The sequence below is a fragment of the Haliaeetus albicilla genome, chromosome W (assembly GCF_947461875.1).
Source record: "Haliaeetus albicilla chromosome W, bHalAlb1.1, whole genome shotgun sequence".
In the NCBI taxonomy this organism is placed as follows: Eukaryota; Metazoa; Chordata; class Aves; order Accipitriformes; family Accipitridae; genus Haliaeetus; species Haliaeetus albicilla.
This window is the reverse complement of record NC_091515.1, coordinates 38,927,825-38,950,945: the sequence shown is the minus strand read 5'-3', so window position 1 is coordinate 38,950,945 and position 23,121 is coordinate 38,927,825. Positions and strand designations below refer to the sequence as shown.

General features: G+C 41.9%; 1 long non-coding RNA gene across 1 annotated transcript; it reads right to left on the bottom strand.

Annotated features, from left to right (window-relative positions):
- Positions 1–9,558: 9,558 nt before the first annotated feature.
- On the bottom strand, positions 9,559–22,137 carry LOC138683378 (uncharacterized). Its single transcript, XR_011322943.1, has 2 exons — positions 21,822–22,137; positions 9,559–10,024 (listed from the first exon to the last, which is right to left on the bottom strand). It is a non-coding gene; the product is annotated as an uncharacterized lncRNA (long non-coding RNA).
- Positions 22,138–23,121: the final 984 nt, after the last annotated feature.

Sequence of the window (23,121 nt, the reverse complement as noted above, 5' to 3'; positions counted from 1 at the left end):
TGCTATCATCTCACAGAGCATACAACTCCGATATCCCAGGAGGAGGATTTCAAAAATTTAGATGCTATGCAAAAAGATCCCTAAGCAGGGAGTGGATGCCACAGAAAGAGACTCTGCCCATATGGGTTGACAAAATTATTTTATCTGCTCACAGTATAAGAAGGGTAACACTGTGCTGTTATTTATAACTGTTACAGGCAGGACAGGAATAAATGCCTGGAGAAGTGCTGGAAAGGAAGTTCTAGAAAACAGGATGAATCCTGCCAGTGTCACAGACATGTGTGCACCAGGCATCCTTCTCACCACAAACCAGCGGTGTCAGGAATTCCAACCTGTGCCAGTCACAACTACACTCCTTAAAGAAGCTTCCAACTACTATTCCTGCAGGCTACAAGACAAAAATTGCTAGAGTAAAAGCTCATCTACAAATGTTCCTGTCACGACCTGGGCTGGACAGACTAGGGAGGGGTCGTGGAGAATTCGGAATTCCCTCGGGCTAATTAAGGTGAAGCGACACCAAACGATCAGTTAAACATTTTATTCATGGCAGAAGCAAACTGAACTTGGAAGGCGTTAACAGTAAGTGGCGGGGTTTCTCTCAACAGGAATTGGCATGGAACTACCTCCGTAAACTGTGTAACCCAGGGTAACCATAGACATCAATTCAGGGAATAAGGCGATCCCTCCCGTTGAGTCACGAGGTTCAGAGCAGACCCCCTTGCTTTCTAGACTCCTTCTCAGAGAAGAGCCTAGGGGCGGCTGGATCCACTCCTAGTCCCAGACTTGGTCAATGGTTTATGTCTAAAGGGATGAGGTGTAGGGATTATGAAAAAAGAAAGAAAGAAAGAACAAGACAGAGAGAGAAAAAGGAAAAGAGAAAGATTTCACTGGTCCTGGATCCAGTGTTGGTCCAGTCAGCCTAGGGGTCCAGTCAGCCTTAGGGGTCCAGTTCTGGTGGGCGTGCATGGTGCTTCCGTTTGTGCCCTTTTATCATTTCCTTGCCCCTCCTTCAGGCGGGCACTCAAACTCATTAGGCTAATTAGGTGTAACCTTCGGGAAATGGGTCAGTGAGCTTGGAGGTTGTTTGGGGAGTAACTTCTCCTTCCCTGCAGACGTGACTGTTGCCGAAATCCGGAATAAAACTCCTTAACAGCAATGAGAAGTTAAGAAGCAGGCACTCCTTTATTGCAGCACTGGGCACGCAGGGGATCACTCCACCTAGTGTGTGCACCTGTCTAGTTTAATCATGCAGGGTAAATACACACCTGTTATACATATTCACTAAATTTCTGGGAACTGTCATACATAATCATCAACTGTCCAATAAATCATTAGCATATGTAAATGTCCCTCTACGCAGGCATGGTGAAGTCTCTGGTGGTCTTCAGAAGCCCTCTGGTGGTCTTCCATAGTCTTCCTCACTTTGTCCGATAGTTGACCTCTCTTATGTGATTCTGCGCAGTACGATTTTCGCCATCATGTATTAGATTTACATAAAAGTACATTCAATGTTAATTCTTAAATTTAACGTTTCTAGTGATTGGCTCTCAGTCACACCACCTTATCAATATTCTTATACTAAAACATTAATTGGTTAATCTTACTTAATTCCACTAACTGGGATCTTGATCAAAGTGGGGTTTCTAAGCAACAGAACTAAGGTCCATAACGATCTCTCTCTTAGTTTCTTAGGACAAAACACTACAAACTAACAAATCTGTCAAAGTTTCTATGGTTAACTAATTTTAGACAATACTTATTTTCTTATGATTGCATACAGCACATTTTGTATGTTCCTAAGTTTCGATGACTACATTGCGAGCTTCAAACCCCTATATTCTACAATCTTTACCCTTCTAACCAAACCCGGCTTATGTAGAATTTCAACTTTTATCAGAATATTTGTAACATGACCATTGTTTGATCTTTGGCCGTACACGGTGAGCTGCCCGCTCAGTGGCTCAGTGTATCCGAACAGCATATCATAACAGCATATCAGAAGAGGGAGCTGGGCACCCTCCAGCACGTCCTCCCCGCCCTGTTGCTGATGTCTGCGCTGATGGGTGCTCAGCGGCTGCTTTTCACCTGTGGTTCCTTGCTGTGTAGGGTTCCTTGTTATGCAGTTTGTCTTTAAGCAGAAATTGCCCCCCCACAATGTTTGAGACATTAACTCTTTCAGTCTCTCACAGTTCCCCACTCCCTTTGGCAGGAACGAATCCTGACTCTGATGCCACGGTTGGCTGAGACAACCCCAAAAGGGTGTCTGGCCACAGAGAGTAGCTTGCAAAGCACACTTTGGTAATCGATTTGATGCCTTGAGTAAAGGCTGGAGTTAAAAGACTCCATTGTATTTTAATTTGTGCTTGCTTAAGTGACTTTGAAACTTGTAACATATAAGAAAACCTTGAAGTTTAACAGTATGCACAAATAGATAAGAAGCCTTAAGTTCTGCTGAGCTTTGTGATTAAAACCTGCCAGGGCCAGCTAACTAGGAAGAAGAGATGAACCATCTGAGATGACCCAAACTGCGCATGCCTTAAGAGAGAGTTCAATTAGCGGACACCAAGAAAATGACCACCGGAGGGTTTCGAAGACCCCAAAAGACCACTGACCCATTTAATAGTGCATGCCCAAAAGGGTGGACACTATGTAAATGATTTCTGGGAAATAACGTGAATATGTACGACAATTCCAGGAAATGTAATGAATATGTATATATTAGAACAAGATAAGCTTTGCTTGCTGTAGGCAACGGTATGCACTATAGGCGGAACGATCCCCCGTGCATCCAGTGCTGCAATAAAGAATGCCTGCTTTCTAAAACTCCAAAATCGAGTCTTAGACAGTTGCAAAAGAAGAGTTAACTTTCCCCATAGTGGCCCTCATAGTGCTGTGCTCTGTATTTGTAGCTAGTGATGCCTTGAACAAAGGCAGGAGAAGGAAAATTTTTCTGTATCACTGTACTAACGAACTTTTGCTTGCTTGAAAACTTCAAAATTTTGGTATGTACTAATTAGATAAGAAAAACCTTGAGCTTTGTCAATGGTATGCACTAAAGGCGCTAACAGACAGGAGGCCTCGGACCTGATGTGCCTTGGGCCCTGATGATAAGCTTTGAGTTCTGCTGAGTTTTTGTAATTAAAACTTGCCAAGGCCAGTTAACTAGGAGAAAGAGATGACCCACACTGCACGTGACCAAAGGGTGGACACTATGTAAATGATAATATGAATATGTATGATTGGAATAATATAAATTTCTGCTTGCTGTAGGTAACGGTGTGCACGATAGGTGGAGCAATCCCCCGTGCACCCAGTGCTGCAATAAACAATGCCTGCTTTCTAAAACTCCAAAATTGAGTCTTAGAGAGTTTCTTTGACCAGCTTTTTTGGTAACAATTTGGCAACCCAGATGGGACACTGCCTTTAAACATCGATGACTCCATGGGATCTCTGGACCTCCAGCAGGCACCGAGGATTTCTCGGGGACAACCTCTGATCCCCGGACCCGAAGATTTCAAGGCAAGTCCCCTGGAAAGGTGAGAAGGCATTCTTTCTTTTCCCTTGGAGTTAGAGTCCCGAAGTGTCGGGGGTTAGAGTCCCTGGACTGTCTGCCTTGTCAGACTGCTTGTAAAGCCCGCAGAGGTTGGTCTAGGCGCCTTTGGGGGTTAGTGTCCCCAGCTCTAGAGTAATTATGGGGTTAGAGTCCCCGGCTGGTTGGACAGGTAATACTGCTTTGGTTGTGAATGACATAATTGTGCCTGGTTATCGGAATTTGGTTACTGGAAATACGGATTTTGTTTGCTTGGATCATTTAATTGTTCTGTTATTCATATTTAATATGGGTGGGGAATCATCTAAGGGAGGTATTTTAAAAAAGTCACCTTTGGGATGTATTTTGGGACATTGGAAACAGATTGCCAGACCCCCGGGTGGGGTCCCGACAAGGGAAAATTTGATTAAGTGTTGTAATCAATGGTGGCCACTGTATAAATTGGATGATGGGAAAAGTGGTCTATGAATGGTATGTTAAATTATAACACCTTATTATAATTAATGTTATTCTTGAGGAGAGAAGGAAAGTGGGATGAAGTGTTGCATGCGGATATGTTCTTTACTTTGAGGAGACATCCGGAGTGGCAAAAGGAATGCGGTATAAATCTTGCACCTAGTGATCCCCTCATTTTAGCTTTGGAAAAGGAGAAGGGTGAGTGTTAAATTTCCCCAAGCAGAACTAGCACAACAGGCTGGAAAGAACCCAAAAGATCAGAACTGGGACTAAAACAATGTAGGAGACTGAGCCATTTGTCAGACAGGGCTCTGAAATTTAATAGAAGCCATTAGGGCATGTGGGAACTAGGGGTAAATTGGACTAAAAGTGCAAGAATGCAGGCAGAGACCTGACGAGGGTCCCAGTGATTTTGAGGACTCAGACAAGCTCTGCTAACAAAATTTTAATGATGCACTCACAATTGGTGTCCTTGTGGGTCAAATGGCCCCTGATTTAGAGAAATAGTTTGAGTGTTGCTGTGTTTGTATACGATGAGCACGAAGAAAAGCAGAAAACTGAGCAGAAAAAAAAGAAAAAAAACAAGAGGAGCAAAGCAACAAGAGGCTGATTTACTGGCAGCCGCTTTTCCAAGGAATTTACAAGTGAGATAAGGATTAGGAATGTTAAAAGAAAAAGGAATCAAGTGTGTTTTTGGCTGTGCTGAGAGAAGCGTTTGAAGTAAGCAGTGGGAGAGGACTGATAGGGACCAGAGGAACCTCTCCCAGTGGAATCTCTGGTTATAGCTAAGCTGGGAAATGAGAAAATTGAATTTTTGGTAGACACTGGAGCCACCTACTCTGTTTTAAATACTTTAGAGGGGGAACTGAGTAATAAAAATGTAAATGTTATTGGTGCAGCAGGGACCCGTGAAACAAGACCCTTCTTTAAACCTTTAAAATTAAAATTGGGGAAACAATGGGCTACTCACCAGTTTTTATATTTGCCAAATTCTCCAAAAACTTTATTGGGTAGAGATTTACTTGAAAAGGTAGAAGCTGAAATCAAATTCAAGAATGGGGAAGTTGAAATTTTAATCCCAGAATCTAAATATGTCGAAGCCATAGCCTTGTTGTTACAGGATACAAATCCCAAAAGGGACAAGATGCCTCAAGAAATAGAAGATGCAGTGATTCCCATCGCTTGGGCAGGAGAAGTTCCAGGAAGGTCTAAGAGAGCAGAACCAGTAAGAATTGATCTAAAACCAGGATCGTCACCAGTAAGAATTAAACAATACCCTTTAAAATTAGAAGCGAGAACTGGCTTGGTACCAACAGTTCAAAAATTCTTGAAATATAAATTGCTAATAGAATGTGAGTCAAAATACAATACACCTATCTTACCGGTAAAGAAAGCTAATGGAAAAGATTACCGTTTAGTCCAGGATCTTAGAGCAATAAATCAGATAGTACAAGATATACATCCAGCAGTTGCAAACCCATATACATTACTAACTACCCTCACCAGTGAACAAAGCTGGTTTATGGTTTTAGACCTGAAAGATGCCTTTTTCTGCACCCCTTTGGACTCTAAAAGTCAGGAGCTTTTTGCTTTTAAGTGGGAAAATCCTGAAACAGGGCGAAAGACACAATATACTTGGACAGTTCTACCACAAGGCTTCAAGAATAGCCCAACTATTTTTGGAAATCAGCTGGCGAAGGAATTAGAGATTTGGAGAAAAGAAAATGGACAAGGAACTGTATTACAGTATGTAGATGACATCTTAATTGCAACAGAAACTCGGGAAATTACTGTGTATGTACCACATATGGTAGCCACGGTTTTAGAACAAAAAGGGGGGCATTGGTTGTCCCCCAGCCGTATGCTGAAATACCAAATGGTACTATTAGAACAAGATGACATCAGTCTCAAGACCACTTCAGTTGTAAATCCAGCAGTATTCCTCTCCACTGATCAAGTGGAGAGTTCACCAGAACTTGATTGCTTACAAACTGTAGAGGAAATATATGCTAGCCATCCGGATCTTAAAGACATTAAAATCCAGACTGGGAGTTATATACTGATGGCAGCAGTTTTGTTTGTGATGGGAAGAGACTGTCAGGATATGCTGTGACAACCTTAGATGGCATAGTAGAGGCACGAGCCTTATCTCCTAAAACATCAGCCCAAAAGGCAGAACTAATAGCCTTAACCCAAGCATTGGAACTGAGTGAAGGAAAAAGGTTAATATTTGGACAGATTCTAAATATGCTTTTGGAGTTGTATGCGCCCATGGAGCCATCTGGAAAGAAAGAGGACTACTATCAGCACAAGGAACTGAAATCAAGCATGCTGCACAGATACAAGAACTATTAGAGAGTATTCAAAAACCGACGGCAGTAGCAATAATGCATTGCAAAGCCCACCAAACAGGAAAGACCCCACCAGAAATAGGTAATCAATTGGCAGATAAAGCTGCCAAAGAGGCTGCAGAAACAGGCATCATAGCATTATTACCAGAAAAAGAAATAACTTTACCTGAAACACCACCTAAATATGATAGTAAAGATGTTAAATTAATAAAAGCCTTACAGGCACAGGAACAAACAGATGGGTGGGCTGTTACACCCACAGGACAAATAGTGATCCCACCCTCATTAATGAGAGAAATTGCTAAACGAGAACATAATAAAGTACATTGGGGAAATTTAGTAAAACATCTTCGATAAACAGTTATAAGCCAAGCGATGACAGAAATTATCTGATCCATCACAGAAAAATGTGAAATTTGTTGTAAAAAAATAACCCAAATACCAGCAATAAATTGATTTTGGGGATTACAAAAGGAGGAAATTCCCCAGGAGACTATTGGCAAATTGATTTTACTGAATTACCTAGAAAAGGGGGATATAGATACATCCTTGTTCTAGTTGATACTTTTACTGGATGGCCAGAAGCTTTTCCCTGTCACACCAATAAAGCCAGAGAAGTAACTAAGATCTTGTTAAAAGAAATTATCCCAAGGTTTGGTGTTCCTTTAGGAATGTCCTCAGACAGAGGACCACATTTTGTTGCTGAAGTTATAAAACAATTAAATAAAAACTTAGCCATAACATGGGATCTCCATACTCCTTATAGGCCACAGTCAAGTAGAAAGGTAGAAAGAATGAACTATACACTTAAATTGCAGATTGGAAAAATATGTCAGGAAACATCAATGACTTGGATACAAGCACTACCTTTAGTGCTGTTAAGAATCAGAATACAACCTCGTGGTAAAAACAGTTTGAGCCCTTATGAGTTACTTTATGGAAAGCCTTACCAGGCCCCACATATACCAGGAAGAATCCACATTAAAGGGGAAATGGACTTGAATAATTACTTAATGTCCTTGGGAAAGACTTTACAGGAATTGCAAAAGTACATGGCAACAAGCAGGCCCTTGGAACTGGATACACCAGCCCATCCATTTCAGCCTGGAGACTGGGTCTACATCAAGTTGTGGAATTCGGAGCCGCTGACTGAGAAGGGACCATTCCAGGTACTCCTGACTACTTATACAGCTGTCAAGGTCCAAGGGAAAGTTCTGTGGATTCATTATTCCAGGATTAAGAGGGCTCCAAACTCATAGACAGTTGAACAAGAGTCTCCCCTTAAACTGAAATTGAAAAAGTTGTGACTGATTTTTATGTTTTGTTTGTTACAATTGTGGTAGCAATGAGTCAAGTGTGCCAGATGTCATCTTAGGATCAGAACTTCCATTTAATCTTAACACAGAATATAACTCAAATACTCTGCAAAAGTGATTGTTGGATTTGTACCCAAATGTCAACCTCCGGACATAGCCGAGTCCTACCCTTAATAGGAGTGCCACTGCCAATAAATGTATCATTATTTAACAATCCACAATATGGTAAGGGACATCCAGGCAATGCATGGTGGCCAAACCTCTCCGGAAAAAGACAAGAAGGAAAGTTACAAGTTACCATGATAAAAGATAATCTGAATTCCACTGTTATGTTTATATGGGCCAGGTAATGACTCTCTGAGTACCCACACCCTTAAGTCCGGGGATGATGGGTGTGATGATTACACTGCTAGACGAAATGACAAAACTTTTGAAGGATGTTTCCCAGGATATAACAGGACCAGATCATATTGGAGGCCCACACTAAGTCATATAGACACATCAAATCACTTTGGCCTCCAAGTCCCAGAAGGAAGCAGTTGGTATTGGTTATGCAGAACACATGCTCGAAAAGTACTACCTCCCAATTGGCAAGGAGCATGCACATTAGGAGCTGTAGTCCCCAATATAACAATAATTGACAAATTTTACATGAACAGAGTGGATAGGTGAAAACTCTTCTCAAACGAACCAGGAGGGTTCATAATCCCCTTATAGATTGTCCCACAAGATTCCATAGTTTTGCCAGATGGTTTATCCCTTGAATTGGAGTTAGTGAATTGGAAAAGGCAATAGTAAATATATCAGCTGTAATAGAGGACATTGAAAGCAGAACCACTGATGCCATACAGGCATTACAAATTGAAATATCTAGTTTGTCTCATGTAGTGATGCAAAATCGAATGGCTCTTGACTTACTACTGGCTTCACAAGGAGGTGTTTGTACAGTTGTTAGTACGAGCTGCTGTACATAGGTAGATCAAAGTGGCAGAATTTCTACCGATCTAGCAGAGATTTGGAAACAAACAAAATTCTTACAGCAACTCATGAAGGACAATACATCCTGGGGATTTGAGGAGTTATGGCACAAACTTACCTCATGGCTCCCTGATTGGACTTGGTTGAAAAATCTATTAATTATTGCAATAATTGTAATCTGCGTGTGCACCTTAGCCTGTGTAATGATTCAATGCTGTAGCTGTTTGTTACGGATGCACGACTAACCAAATCCAACAGGTGTTAAAACTCAGATTTATCCTTCAGCAAAACTTAGAAGTCCAGTAACATTTTATAAAACCACAGGCTCAATGATGTAAAGAGAATTAATACTACACAGCCAACTTAAGAATCCCCAAGATTTAAAGTGATGGCTCAAAATGCACATATCACTCACCTAAAAGCTGAAGGCTCTCTCCCTTGAGGAGTTACCTCGGGCGGTGCCCCGACCCGAGGGGGAGTCCCCGACTGCAGACCCGCTGCTCCGAGGGGGACTGCCTATGTGTCCTCTGGCGGGACCCCGTTTATACCCCTGTCGAATCTGACCTGTGGTCATTTAATTCTATTGGCTAGGAGGGTCACCTCGGTGTACCTGGCGCATCTCAATTGGCCAGTTCAAATTTCAACCTGCAGCCTCCAGGGTTTCCTTCCCCTTCTCCCTTCCTGGAGAAGTTTCGTTTCCTGCTGGCAGGATGGGGGGGGGGGGGTGGACTGCCACAATCCACCCTGTGACCACAGTCATGATTCAACTGGTTTCTTTGGAGTGGTGGTACAGTCACCTCTTGCCTCCAAAGTTAAAAAGGGGTGCAGTTTGGCGAGTTTGACGCTCATTGTGGGTCATGGTTCCCTTCTGGTCTAGAACTAAAGTGGAATATCAAACACAGGAATATTCAGTGTATGGACAGTTTAAAGGAGTATACTTAACCGTTAGTACAGGCTTCACTACCAAGCATTTGATAGAACTTATTGCAATATAGATTACAGTAATCATAACAACAAGCATTATTAAAGATTAGAGAAGGCTGGTCTCCCACCCCGTGAAAGAAAATCTGAATATATCAAAACTTTTCCCAACCAGTTGGTCCCTGTGGCAGAAACAATTGCCTCCATGGAATTTCAGAGCGTAGTGTAGTACCATTCCAACTCCACCCCGTGATCCCACGGGTTAGTTGGAGGATATAGCCACATCTGGTGACCAACTAGAATTGTTACATTGCTCTCATGCGAGGTCAAGGACTCGCGATATTAATGTCCATCATTTTGCCACGATATTATCATCCAGATATTCACCATCCATGCCTGTCACCGTCATCACTGTCAGCAAAAGGACTGGAATGACTCGTTCCTTCATGGTCCTGTAAAAAAAGCACAAACTAGGCCTCAGTCTTAAAACGGGGTTACAGGGTTAAAAGTCCAGTATTATCCACCGGGCACTGATGCAGTGAGTCTTTCCACTCCCATCCAAGGCTTCCCAGGCATACAAGCCTCTAGGTTTTGCTAAGGTCATAGGAACAATACCAATGGAGGGCAGTTTCACCATGACAGGTTGGCCCACCTATGTCCCCAGTGGGAACTGGTGTCTCTGATCCTCTGGTATAGAGTCATTGCCCCTTAATGGTCCTGTAGGACAAAATGCTCAAATTTTTGGACTACCATAATTTCCCCATTGGTTATTAACAGTAAAAACTGCCTGTGGTAATCGTGTGTCCCAGTTATGGCGTGAGACATCAGCATGTCTTTTGATCAAGCCATTGGTTTGCTCAACTATACCATTAGCTTGGGGGTAATATGGGGTGTGAAACACCCATTTGATGCCTTCCCCTCCAGCCCAGTCTTGTACCGCTGTGGCTATGAAATGCAACCCATTATCACTTTGAATACATTCAGGAATAGGTAGAATACCAAACCATCCTCGCAAAACCTGGACTGTCTGGTCTCCAGTAGCTGTGCCAACGGCCATTGCCATAGACAATCCTGATACCACCTCCACTCCTACCAAAATATATTTCCTCCCATGGGATGGTTTCAGAGGACCAATGTAATCAACCTGCCACATGCTCCAAAGAACCTTGCCTTGTCTGATATGCTGGGCCAGGGCTTGGTTTGGGTGATTAGCCTTAAGCCTTATTCGGCATTGCGGGCAAGCTGTGAGAATTGCTTCACAGGTTTTCATAGACACTGGCCAACCCTGAGATCGGCATTCATAATAGAGATCTGCTTTCCCTGAGTGGCCTTGCTTGATATGCAACCATTCTGCTAGTCTATCCCAATCTTCCTTCTCACTGGTGACCATCCTGATTTGGGCCAGGTGGTCCGCCTGTTGATTCCATTTCACAGCTGGGGTTCCATCCTGAGCATGTCCCTTCACCCATCCCACCTTTAAAGGTCGGGACCTCCCTATTGCCAGGAGACATTGCCAGTCCTCTGTCCTCCACACTTTTGCATGACCTACTTCCCACTTACTAGATTCCCACTGACATATCCACTCTGTAGCACCCTTAAAGGTTGCGTAAGAGTCAGTATAGACGATGGTAGCACCATTCTCTACGGCCAGTAATAAAGCCTGTAGTGCTCCTATTTGTGCACTACCTTCACCCTCTTCCTCAACTGTCTTCCCAGTACCAATCTTCAATGCCACTGCTTTATATTGCCATTTTGATCCCACTCGATGGGCAGATGCATCTGTGAACCACACTCCTTGCACATCTGAGCCTGTCACGAATTCGGGTGCATCCTCAATCAGAGAAGGTTTATAAGGTTGACCCAACAAGGTTGGATCAGGGTTCACAGGTTGCTGTAGTTTGAAAACCTTAGTCGGACCCTCCTTTAGTGGGAGCAATTGGCTTATCCCTTCTAGGTATGCATACCATTTCCTAACTGTGGCCTTTTGGGCTACTCCCTCGGGAGGAGGTGACCCATTGAGGATTGAATTTAAGAGAGGGAAAGGGCCCTGTACTATAACATTTTGTGATGTACGCAGCTTTTCAGCCTCTTTAACCACTCTAGTGAGGGAAAGGACCCCCTTTTCCCAATCTGAATATCGTCGCTCCGTTTCTTTGAATGCAGTGGAGGAGAATAATAATGGTCTAGCTGGTCCCTGTGGCCCCTTTTGAAATACACCACAGTATGAGGCATGTTCAGCAAATCCCCATTCCACCCTTAAAGGATCTCGTGGGTGCAATGGACCTAGTCTCTGATAAGCCTTAAGCTCATCTTTCAGAGTGTTAAGGGCTTCCATATTGTTGCCGAAATCCGGAATAAAACTCCTTAACAGCAATGAGAAGTTAAGAAGCAGGCACTCCTTTATTGCAGCACTGGGCACGCAGGGGATCACTCCACCTAGTGTGTGCACCTGTCTAGTTTAATCATGCAGGGTAAATACACACCTGTTATACATATTCACTAAATTTCTGGGAACTGTCATACATAATCATCAACTGTCCAATAAATCATTAGCATATGTAAATGTCCCTCTACGCAGGCATGGTGAAGTCTCTGGTGGTCTTCAGAAGCCCTCTGGTGGTCTTCCATAGTCTTCCTCACTTTGTCCAATAGTTGACCTCTCTTATGTGATTCTGCGCAGTACGATTTTCGCCATCATGTATTAGATTTACATAAAAGTACATTCAATGTTAATTCTTAAATTTAATGTTTCTAGTGATTGGCCCTCAGTCACACCACCTTATCAATATTCTTATACTAAAACATTCATTGGTTAATCTTACTTAATTCCACTAACTGGGATCTTGATCAAAGTGGGGTTTCTAAGCAACAGAACTAAGGTCCATAACGATCTCTCTCTTAGTTTCTTAGGACAAAACACTACAAACTAACAAATCTGTCAAAGTTTCTATGGTTAACTAATTTTAGACAATACTTATTTTCTTATGATTGCATACAGCACATTTTGTATGTTCCTAAGTTTCGATGACTACATTGCGAGCTTCAAACCCCTATATTCTACAATCTTTACCTTTTGATCAAACCCAGCTTATATATAATTTTAATTTATCAGAATATTTGTAACATTTCCCCCCTTTGAAAGTTTTGAAAATCATTTCAATACTTTCACTATAATTTTACTAATTACAAACTCTGGGATTGTTTGTCCATCTTGCCGTCTTGTAACAGCTTGGATTATTATAGTTTTATGATTGATTTTCTTCTTAAAAAAATTAGACAAATCACACAAATTGTATCCTTTCTTTTGTTTAAAACTAACTTTAGTATCTTCATCTCAATATAGATCGTGTCACAGCTTAAGGCAGCTAAAAGCGACACAGATTATAACAATGATAATAACTATCAAAATTATATTTTATAAAAGCTCAGTCAACCATCCAGTCAGAGAAAATCTAAAGTTTTAAAATATTTTATTTAGTTAAGAATTTTCTAACGTTTGATCTTAATTCTCTACCATTTTGAGTTACATGTTTTATTCTGTCTATCTGATGATTTAGATCATCTGTCACATTTGGTATGTAGCTATAACATAAATAATTTTAAAAAGTCCAATGTATCTACATACTCCATGTTTTTTAATAATAATAAATCTTTCATAAAAAGGTGAATAGATCATATATCATCACTATTCACCCAAACAGTTAACTTTAAACTTTTTACCTGTCCTTTAATACAGTCAATTCCAAGTTAAATTTTCCATTATTAAAAAAAGGCCCAAATATAATTTAAAATATTATTATAATTTCTATAAATATATCCCCATCTTAGAGCTTTAGCTACTAGATAAAGTTTTTGGATTTTTGGGTTACAAAAGACTTATAAGTATAAATTTTCATACAGTTCTATTTAAGATGTGTGATTTCTTCTGTTTGTCTAAATTAATCTCATGGTCAGAAGGGATGCGTTGTTATGTCTAATTCTAAGGGTCCAGCTGTGGAGACATACTGACAAAGTTCTTAAAAAGAATTTCTTAAAGAAATCATAACACCCTTTTAAAAACATATCTCCAAAGGCACTCAAGATACTCAGAACATAGGACTCTTGATATGGTCTTTCATATAACATTTTATAATGATTTAATTTTTCTTTCTCTTCTGGTTATAGTCTGATTCTTAATAGAGCCATGGGTAATGTGAGTGAGGTTTCCTGACAAATTTTGCTCAACTGTTGCTTAAGGGTATAGTTCATTCTTTTTTCTTTTTTTTTTTTTTCTTCTTGCTTGTGGTCTGTATGGGGTGTGATAGTCTCAATCTATAGGTAATACTTTGCTCAACTTGTCTCATAATCTTTGTTATAAAATGAGGGCCATTGTCGGATGACATTCTTACAGGCACTCCAAATTTTGGTATTATCTCTTTGAGCAAGACTTTAACTACTTTTCTTGCTTTGTTGGTGCAATAAGGGAAAGCCTCAGGCCACCCAATAAAATATCAACTAAAACTAGGATATATCCTTCTTTTCAAGACAATTCTATAAAATCAATTTGCTAATATTCTCTTAAAAAAAAAATCCTTATTTAATAATTCCAAAGATAATCTTATTACTCATTTGGGGATAATTTTATATATAAATTTTACATCCGCTTATAATTGTTTAAACAATCTTTGTCATATTTTATTTTCTGTTTGCCAATATATTTTGTTATGTTCAGCTCGGGCAATTTCTCTTATTATTGTGGGCGGGACTATTATTTGACTTATCAGTGTTACAGCCTATCCTGTTTCATTTTGTTAGTCTGTAATTTAGTAATTAATTTTTCATCTTTTTCATTATAATTTGGAGTTTCTTTAGACAATTTTACACTTTTCTCTGAAACTAGTGTTAGGATGTCTTTTTCTGTAGCCTCTTTAGCAGCTTTATTAGTCAATCAGTTACCTCTTTCAGGAACAGTCTTATTTAACTGATGTGTTTTACAGTATATTATCGTGACCGTTATTGGTTTTCGGATGGCTTCTAACAATTTCAGTATTTGTTCTGCATGTTGAATGGTGGCTCCTTGTGCAGATAACAGTCCTCTTCCTCTTCATATTGTTTCATGTGTATGTATTACTCCAAAAGCACTTTGAGTCTGTCCAAATGTTGACTCGTTTTTCTTGACTTAGTTCCAGTGCTCGAGTAAGAGCTATCAATTCAGTCTTTTGGGCAGATATTTGAAGGCAAAGCTCACGATTCAATTACCTCCTCAGTAGTAGTTATTGCATATCTTGATAAACGTTTTTTTTCATGGATGAAACTATTTCCATTGGTATACAGTTCCCAATCTGTTTCTTTCAGTGGCGCATCTCAGAGATCCGGTTAGCTGGAGTAAACTCCTTTGATTGTCTGCAAGCAGTCATGTTCCAGTTCTCCTTTAACTTGATCAGTTGTTGAAAACACGGCAGGGTTAACGATGGTAGTAGTTTTTAAGTAAACATCACCTTGTTCCAGCAACACCATTTGGTATTTCAGCATTCTATTAGGGGATAACCAATGCCCCCTTTCTTTTTTAGCACAATAGTTATCATATTGGGAACATACACAGTAATCCTTTGTCTTCAGGTGAACTTTACAAGCTTTCTGGATCAGTAGCACAGTTGCAGCGACAGCTCTCAGACAACCAGGCTATCCCAGACTCACATTGTCTAATTGTTTCAAGAAGTAGGCCACAGCTCGCTGACTTGGTCCCAGATATTGGACCAGGACACCCAGAGCTATACCTCTTCTTTCATGAGTAAAGAGTTCAAATGTCTTTGTGAGATCTGGCAGGCCTAGGGCTGGCGCCTCCATTAAAGCCTGTTTTAGTTGTTTAAAAGCAACTTTTCCAGCATCAGTCCAATCTATAAATCCATTGTTTGAGGTTTTGAGCTGCTCGTATAAAGGTCGGACCAGCAAGTCATAATTTGCAATTCACAGGTGACACCACCCAACCATTCCCAGAAATGTTCACAATTCTTTTAGAGTCTTATGTTCAGGGAGATGACAAATTGCCTCCTTTCTCTCAGTTCCTAATTGTCTCTGTCCTTTCAGGATTTTAAAACCCAAATAAGTTACTTCTCTCTGGGTTATTTGGGCTTTTTCTTTTGACACTCAATATCCACTGATATCCAAAAAGTTCAAAAAGTTAATAGTTAACTTCGTACATTGTTCTTCCGTCTCAGCTGCAATTAATAAATCATCTACATATTGCGACAGGATTCTTTGATTATTTTCTTTCTTCCAAATCTCTAATTCTTGTGCCAGTTGATTTCCAAAAATGGTAGGGCTGTTCTTAAAGCCTTGAGGCAAGACTGTCCATGTATATTGCATTTTTTTTTTTTCCAGTCTCAGGATTTTCTATTCAAAAACAAAAGCTCTTGACTATTGGGATCCAAAGGAATACAGAAAAAGGCATCTTTTAAGTCTAACACTGTAAACCATTCTTGTTTCTCTGTTAGGGCTGTTAACAAAATATTAAGATTTGCTACTACCAAATAAATATCTTGTACTATTTGATTTATTGTTCTAAGGTCTTGAACCAGCCTGTAATCTTTTCCATTAGCCTTTTTAACAGGCAAAATTGGGGTATTATATTTGGATTCACATTCTATTAAGAATTTGTACTTTAGAAATTTTTGTATTATCGGTACTAACCCTTTCCAACTTTCCAGTTTTAGGGGGTATTGTTTAATTCTTACCGGACTTGATCCTGGCTTTAAATCAATTCTCACAGGCTCTGCTCTTTTGGATTTACCAGGAACTTCCCCAGCCCAGACAACTGGAATTACAGCATTATTTACTCGACTGGTATGATCTTCTGCTTTCGCTGACCGTCCTGCAACAACAAAGCCACTGCTTCGATATGTTTAGTTTCTGGAATTAGAATTTTAATCTCTCCATTTTTAAATTTAGTTTCTGCTTCCAATTTCTCAAGTAGATCTCTCCCTAACAGGTGTTTAGGAGAATTTGGCAAATACAGAAACTGATCAGTGACCTATTGCTTTCCTAATTTCATTGTAAAAGGTTTAAAAAAAGGGTCTAGTCTCTCGTTCACCTGTCGCACCAACAACACTAATTTCTTCAGAACTTAATTCTCCCTCTAAGGTATTTAAAACTGAAAAGGTGACTCTAGTGTCAATTCAAATTCAATTTTCTGTTCTACCAGTTTAGTTGTAACCAGAGGTTCTACTGGGAGACTCCCCTCCGGTCCTCATCAGATACTTTCACTTGAAAGAAAAAAAAATCTACATATGGCACTTTATTCCATTTACTCTCTTCTACAAAATAACATTAACTGTAAAATAATATTATAGCTTAAAGTTCTATTTGTTGGCCATTTTTCCTGATCTTCCAAAACATATAAGGGCCACCAATGATTACAATATTCAATCATTTGATTTTTACATAAGTCATCATGCAATTCACCCCAATGTGCCAACAAACATCCCAACAGAGATGTTTTTGGTATCTTTCCATCAGTGGATAAATTTCCCATACTCTTAAATAATTTGGCTAATGCCATTATGTTTATATATCAAATACCAAATATCTATGAAATATATATATCAAATATCAAATGTCAATAATCAAATATCAAATACCGAACCAAGTATCAAATGCCAAGTATCAAGTACAAAGTTTCAAATACAAAATGCATGTATCAAATACCAGTTATCAAATGAATGCAAATAACAATTGTTGCCAGGTAACAGAGTCCACCTACTTGTCTAGGGCACGGACAAAGCCGACTTCCCTAGGCAAGAGTCATAACCAATATCCCCTGGCAAGATTATTAATCACACTTAAAACTTCCAACCTCAGTTGGAGGCACTACCTTTGAGAACTCTATAGCATATAGGTTCCCTTGTTTCCCACAATTGTCCAACCCTGCAATAGCTTTTGCTTATGACTTACGGGCAGACGCCTAGACTTCTACACAAACAGGTACCCTCTCAGCCCCAACCCTGCGAAGCTTTCGCCGTGCCTTACGGGCAGGCTATCCAAACAAGTTTCAAAGAAGAAGTGCCTTAAACTTTCTCCAGGGAACGTTGCGAGGAGCTTTATGAGTCGAGAGCGATGGTTCTCCCCGAGAATCCCTCGGTGCCGGCCGGAGCTCGATCAACACTCGATCTTGTCCAGTCTCACTCGCAAGGTCCCACCTGGGTTGCCAAAACTTTTGCCGAAACCCGGAATAAAACTCCTTAACAGCAATGAGAAGTTAAGAAGCAGGCACTTCTTTATTGCAGCGCTGGGCACGCAGGGGATCACTCCACCTAGTGTGTGCACCTGTCTAGTTTAATCATGCAGGGTAAATACACACCTGTTATACATATTCACTAAATTTCTGGGAACTGTCATATATAATCATCAACTGTCCAATAAATCATTAGCATATGTAAATGTCCCTCTACGCAGGCATGGTGAAGTCTCTGGTGGTCTTCAGAAGCCCTCTGGTGGTCTTCCATAGTCTTCCTCACTTTGTCCAATAGTTGACCTCTCTTATGTGATTCTGCGCAGTACGATTTTCGCCATCATGTATTAGATTTACATAAAAGTACATTCAATGTTAATTCTTAAATTTAATGTTTCTAGTGATTGGCCCTCAGTCACACCACCTTATCAATATTCTTATACTAAAACATTCATTGGTTAATCTTACTTAATTCCACTAACTGGGATCTTGATCAAAGTGGGGTTTCTAAGCAACAGAACTAAGGTCCATAATGATCTCTCTTAGTTTCTTAGGACAAAACACTACAAACTAACAAATCTGTCAAAGTTTCTATGGTTAACTAAATTTAGACAATACTTATTTTCTTATGATTGTATACAGCACATTTTGTATGTTCCTAAGTTTCGATGACTACATTGCGAGCTTCAAACCCCTATATTCTACAATCTTTACCTTTTGATCAAACCCAGCTTATATAAAATTTTAACTTATCAGAATATTTGTAACAATATGTTGCAAAGTCCAATCCCATTTTCTGTTTTTTCAGAGCAAGTCATAAAGAGGGCAGCCAATCACCGAAAAACCTGGTATATGTTTTCTCCAGTAGCCCAAAGTACCTAACAGCTGTTGTAATTCCATTTTATTGCCCAGAGTCTGTCCCTTTTCAATAGCTGATAGAGTGTCATCAGGTACCGCAACTGCTCCATCTATCCACCATGCCCCTAGGAATTTGACTTCTTGTCCAGGACCTTGACATTTAGAAGATGGAATGTCTAGCCCATTCTTGACTAACAGATTCCAGATGGCCTCAGCCACTTGCCCTACCTGTTCCTTGTTGTCCCCACCAACTAGGATATCATCTATATATTGATATATGTGGACACCTGGTGGTACCTCCACAGCATCGAGGAGCTTGGCTAAAGCATTGTGAGCAATAGCAGGGGAGTGCTTGTATCCCTGGGGAAATCGATTAAAGGTGTATTGGGTCCCTTCCCAAGTGAAGGCAAACTGAGGTTTGTCCTCTTCCCTTAGGGGAACCATAAAAAACATATCCTTGACATCTAAAGCAGCCATCCATGGGTGGGCTGCAGCCTGTATTGCTGTTATCACTGAGGTGATACTTGGGACGGCAGAAGTTAATGGTGGGGTATTACTATTCAATCTTCTATAATCAATTGTTAGTCGCCACCTTCCATCTGATTTATGGACTGGCCAAACAGGGGAATTGTAAGGAGAATGTGTGCGACTGATGATCTCTCTTTTCTCCAGATCATTAATTACTTCCAAAATGCCCCGTTTGGCCACGGCTGGAAGTAGGTATTGAGGGACACGGGTTACCTTAGATTGTGGTAGTGCAGGAGCAATCTGCAGTGTTCTCACATGAATAGCCTCTGCCTCCCTGCCCCCGAAGCTCCACACCCTACCATTGGGTAGATACCATTGTCTGCCTGCCAGCACATCAAATCCCAGTATATTTCCCTCATAGGGGCTAAAAGCCACCTCCACAGCTGTCATTCTTTTTTCCCCATGTAGCCAAAGTTGGGTTCGAGCTATGGGACATTTTTCTGTCGCCCCTGTTACTCCTATAATGTTTATAGCCTTTCTTGATGGCCTAATTCCCAGCTCACTAGCTTGTTGCTCATTTAAAACACTAATTTGTGCTCCTGTATCGATTAAGAATTCCAAACTTATCCGTTTTGGGCCCACAGTGTTATATACCGACAGAGCCAATTTTATATAGAATTAATATATTTATTGAGAATAGCAAGCAAGCAGCGCTGGGCGGCCGGGGAGTCCGCGCTCCACCAACGGCTCGCAACTTTATGTTATAGTTACATTCCTTTTATACAGTTCATGTACCCCTTTCTTGTAAGTCTCCGCCTTGTCCCGCTTCTTCTTTCTTCACTCGTGTAGGTTTGTTACTGAGCAGATTCGGTCGATCTTCTCAAGGGGGAGTGTCTTTTGATGTAGAATGCCTTTTGATGTGGAGAAGTGCAGTCCTGGCAGAGTTAATCCCTTTATCTGGTAAATTATAGCCATTGTCCTTCTCCCCCCCCTTATCCAGTAAGTTATAGCCGTTGCCCTTTTCCCGTGACCTTTACGCAATATTTAAGCAAGCCTTGTTATTTACACAAGGCATTTGTTAAATCTCAATATGTCCCTTCCCCCTTCCCGATTGGTATGTAAGCCTTATTGTCTTTTAATTCAACACGAATTACACAATGTCAGGGAACAATTTGGTTCCCTGTCGATTACACACAGGAATGTGTATATAAGGCTCTTTATCAGGAGACCATTGGCAAGTATTTACCATGCGGACTGGGCAGCCCGAACCCCAAACCGCAGCTTCTAGGTTTTTGCCTGTCCAGTTCCTCTCGCAGCGCCGCGAAAGGGTCCCGTTTCTCCTCCCGAGGGGGCGGGGTTGCTGGCGCTTCCCCTTTGTTCTCTAGCTTTCCCCTCCAGCAATTCCACCAACTTCCGGATGTCGTCAGTGGACTGCTCGTCCAGCACGGCTCGGGGTGCCCCCAGTGCCAGTGCCTTCCGCCAGAGATCGTTCCTTTCGGGATCGTAATTCCGGTCCGCCCGCCCGCGAGATCGAGACCGCTCGAGGGGGCGGGGCTTACAACTGGCTGCCCGGACCTTCCTGCTGCCCTCCGTGCCACCGCTCGGCTCCGCCCATCCCATCTCGCGCCTGTAAGCTACTATGCTGTGCAGTACTTCCTCCCAAGTCATCACATGCGCGGCCGGCCCCTGGGGGTTCTGTCGGTTACGATCAATGGCCCCCTGGATTCTTTCTCTGAGGGACTGGACGTGTATTTTTAAAGCGTCCGGCAGACCTCTAATAAGGGGTCTGAGGTGGCGGGGATCCACCGGTGCAGTCATCGGTATCCCTTGCTGCCCTCTATCATACATAGCCTGAACACAGGCGGCTTTTTGCACTCCCTCCGTTAACTCCGACAGTCCCTTTACCCGGATAGTAATAGGTTCTCCTCTCTCCCTCGGGTCCACACCCCCAGCCCAGTAAGCTACTCGGGACGATATCGACTGATCACCTGCCGGTCCAGCACTCAGAAACACCCCTGGTCCCCAGTAATTTCTTGCTTCATCATCACTCAACAGTATCCGATCCTCCCCCGTTAGAGAAACTGTCCACAAATACTCAGTTTCGGTTTCACCCGGCTTGCGCGAAAACTTAGCTTGCAACTGGCCGAGTTCGGGTCCCGACCAAGGGGCCGTGCAAACAGCGCTCTGGGGGCTCCCACCGTGCGGACCTGCGTGCCCTTCTGTTTTAATAAGGGGCCACACGTCCCTTTTCTCCAATTCCACCTTCAGATAATCTATTTCCCCTTGCCTTTTAGCAGAATTACTCTTTCGGTTCTGTGCTTGAATCAAGCAGGCGCCCAGGAGGGCACACACACTGCCTTTGCCGTCTCGACTACTTCCATGGAATAGTTCTACTCTCTCCACGACCGGTGCCGGGTCGGACCACTTCTCCTTCGCCCAGTCCAGACCCGGGGGAGAAGGGCTGCAGCCGTGCCTCCGTAATAATTCCTCTATTAACACCATCCTGCTGACTATGCCAATTTAAGATGTTACGGATGCACGACCAAATCCAACAGGTGTTAAAACTCAGATTTATTCTTCAGTAAAACTTAGTTAGAAGTCCGGTAACATTTTATAAAACCACAGGCTCAATGATGTAAAGAGAATTAATACTACACGGCCGACTTAAGAATCCCCAAGATTTAAAGTGATGGCTCCAAAACGCGCGTATCACTCACCTAAAAGCTGAGGGCTCTCTCCCTCGAGGAGTTACCTCGGGCGGTGCCCCGACCCGAGGGGGAGTCCCCGACTGCAGACCCGCTGCTCCGAGGGGAACTGCCTATGTGTCCTCTGGCGGGACCCCGTTTATACCCCTGTCGAATCTGACCTGTGGTCATTTAATTCTATTGGCTAGGAGGGTCACCTCGGTGTACCTGGCGCATCTCAATTGGCCAGTTCAAATTTCAACCTGCAGCCTCCAGGGTTTCCTTCCCCTTCTCCCTGCCTGGAGAAGTTTCGTTTCCTGCTGGCAGGATGGGGGGGCGGGATGTACTGCCACACTGTTGTAGTCGAATGTACATGAAAATTAAGTTTGGGTATTGAGGCTTTGGACTTGTAAGTCTAAAGTCTCAATAAAAGGGGAGAGTTGATGCCTTGAACAAAGGCAGGAGAAGGAAAATTTTTCTGTATCACTGTACTAACGAACTTTTGCTTGCTTGAAAACTTCAAAATTTTGGTATGTACTAATTAGATAAGAAAAACCTTGAGCTTTGTCAATGGTATGCGCTAAAGGCACCAACAGACAGGAGGCCTCGGACCTGATGTGCCTTGGGCCCTGATGATAAGCTTTGAGTTCTGCTGAGTTTTTGTAATTAAAACTTGCTGAGGCCAGTTAACTAGGAGAAAGAGATGACCCACACTGCACGTGACCAAAGGGTGGACACTCTGTAAATGATGACGTGCGGAAAACAGACTCTACAATCAGTGAGATTGTAAAGTAGGTATGTTCATTCAGCGCTGGGAAGCACGGGGGGTAGTCCCACCAAAGTCGTGCGCGCCTGATTTGGCAGTTCACTTTAAATTTATACAGTCAAGTGTTACATATACATAGAGTTTCGCAATACGCCTATACATAGGCATTACCTATCCCCGCTTCATATTAAAATTAGCTCTAGGAAGTCATTTCCATAGTCTCCTCTCAACTGCGCTTGCGCAGTGCCTCCTTATGGTGGTCGTCTGGTGGTCGTGAAGATGAAGGCTGTATGTCTTCTTCACGGTGAACTCTTAACCTTCTGTCCCTGCGCAGACTCAGTTGTCCCTTGGCATTCGTCCAAATCACAAGGTCGGTCTTGGCTGGTTCTTGGAGCCACTGCTGCTTCTTATCAGGGACTATCTCCTGTCCCAGCCAGCCTCAACAATGCAAGCATTAAACATCACTTCTCATCCCCTTGGGCCATGTCTACCTCTATTGAAACTTCTTTAACTTCATTATAAGCTAGATAATTATTAAACAATTCTTATCCACATTCATATATCTAC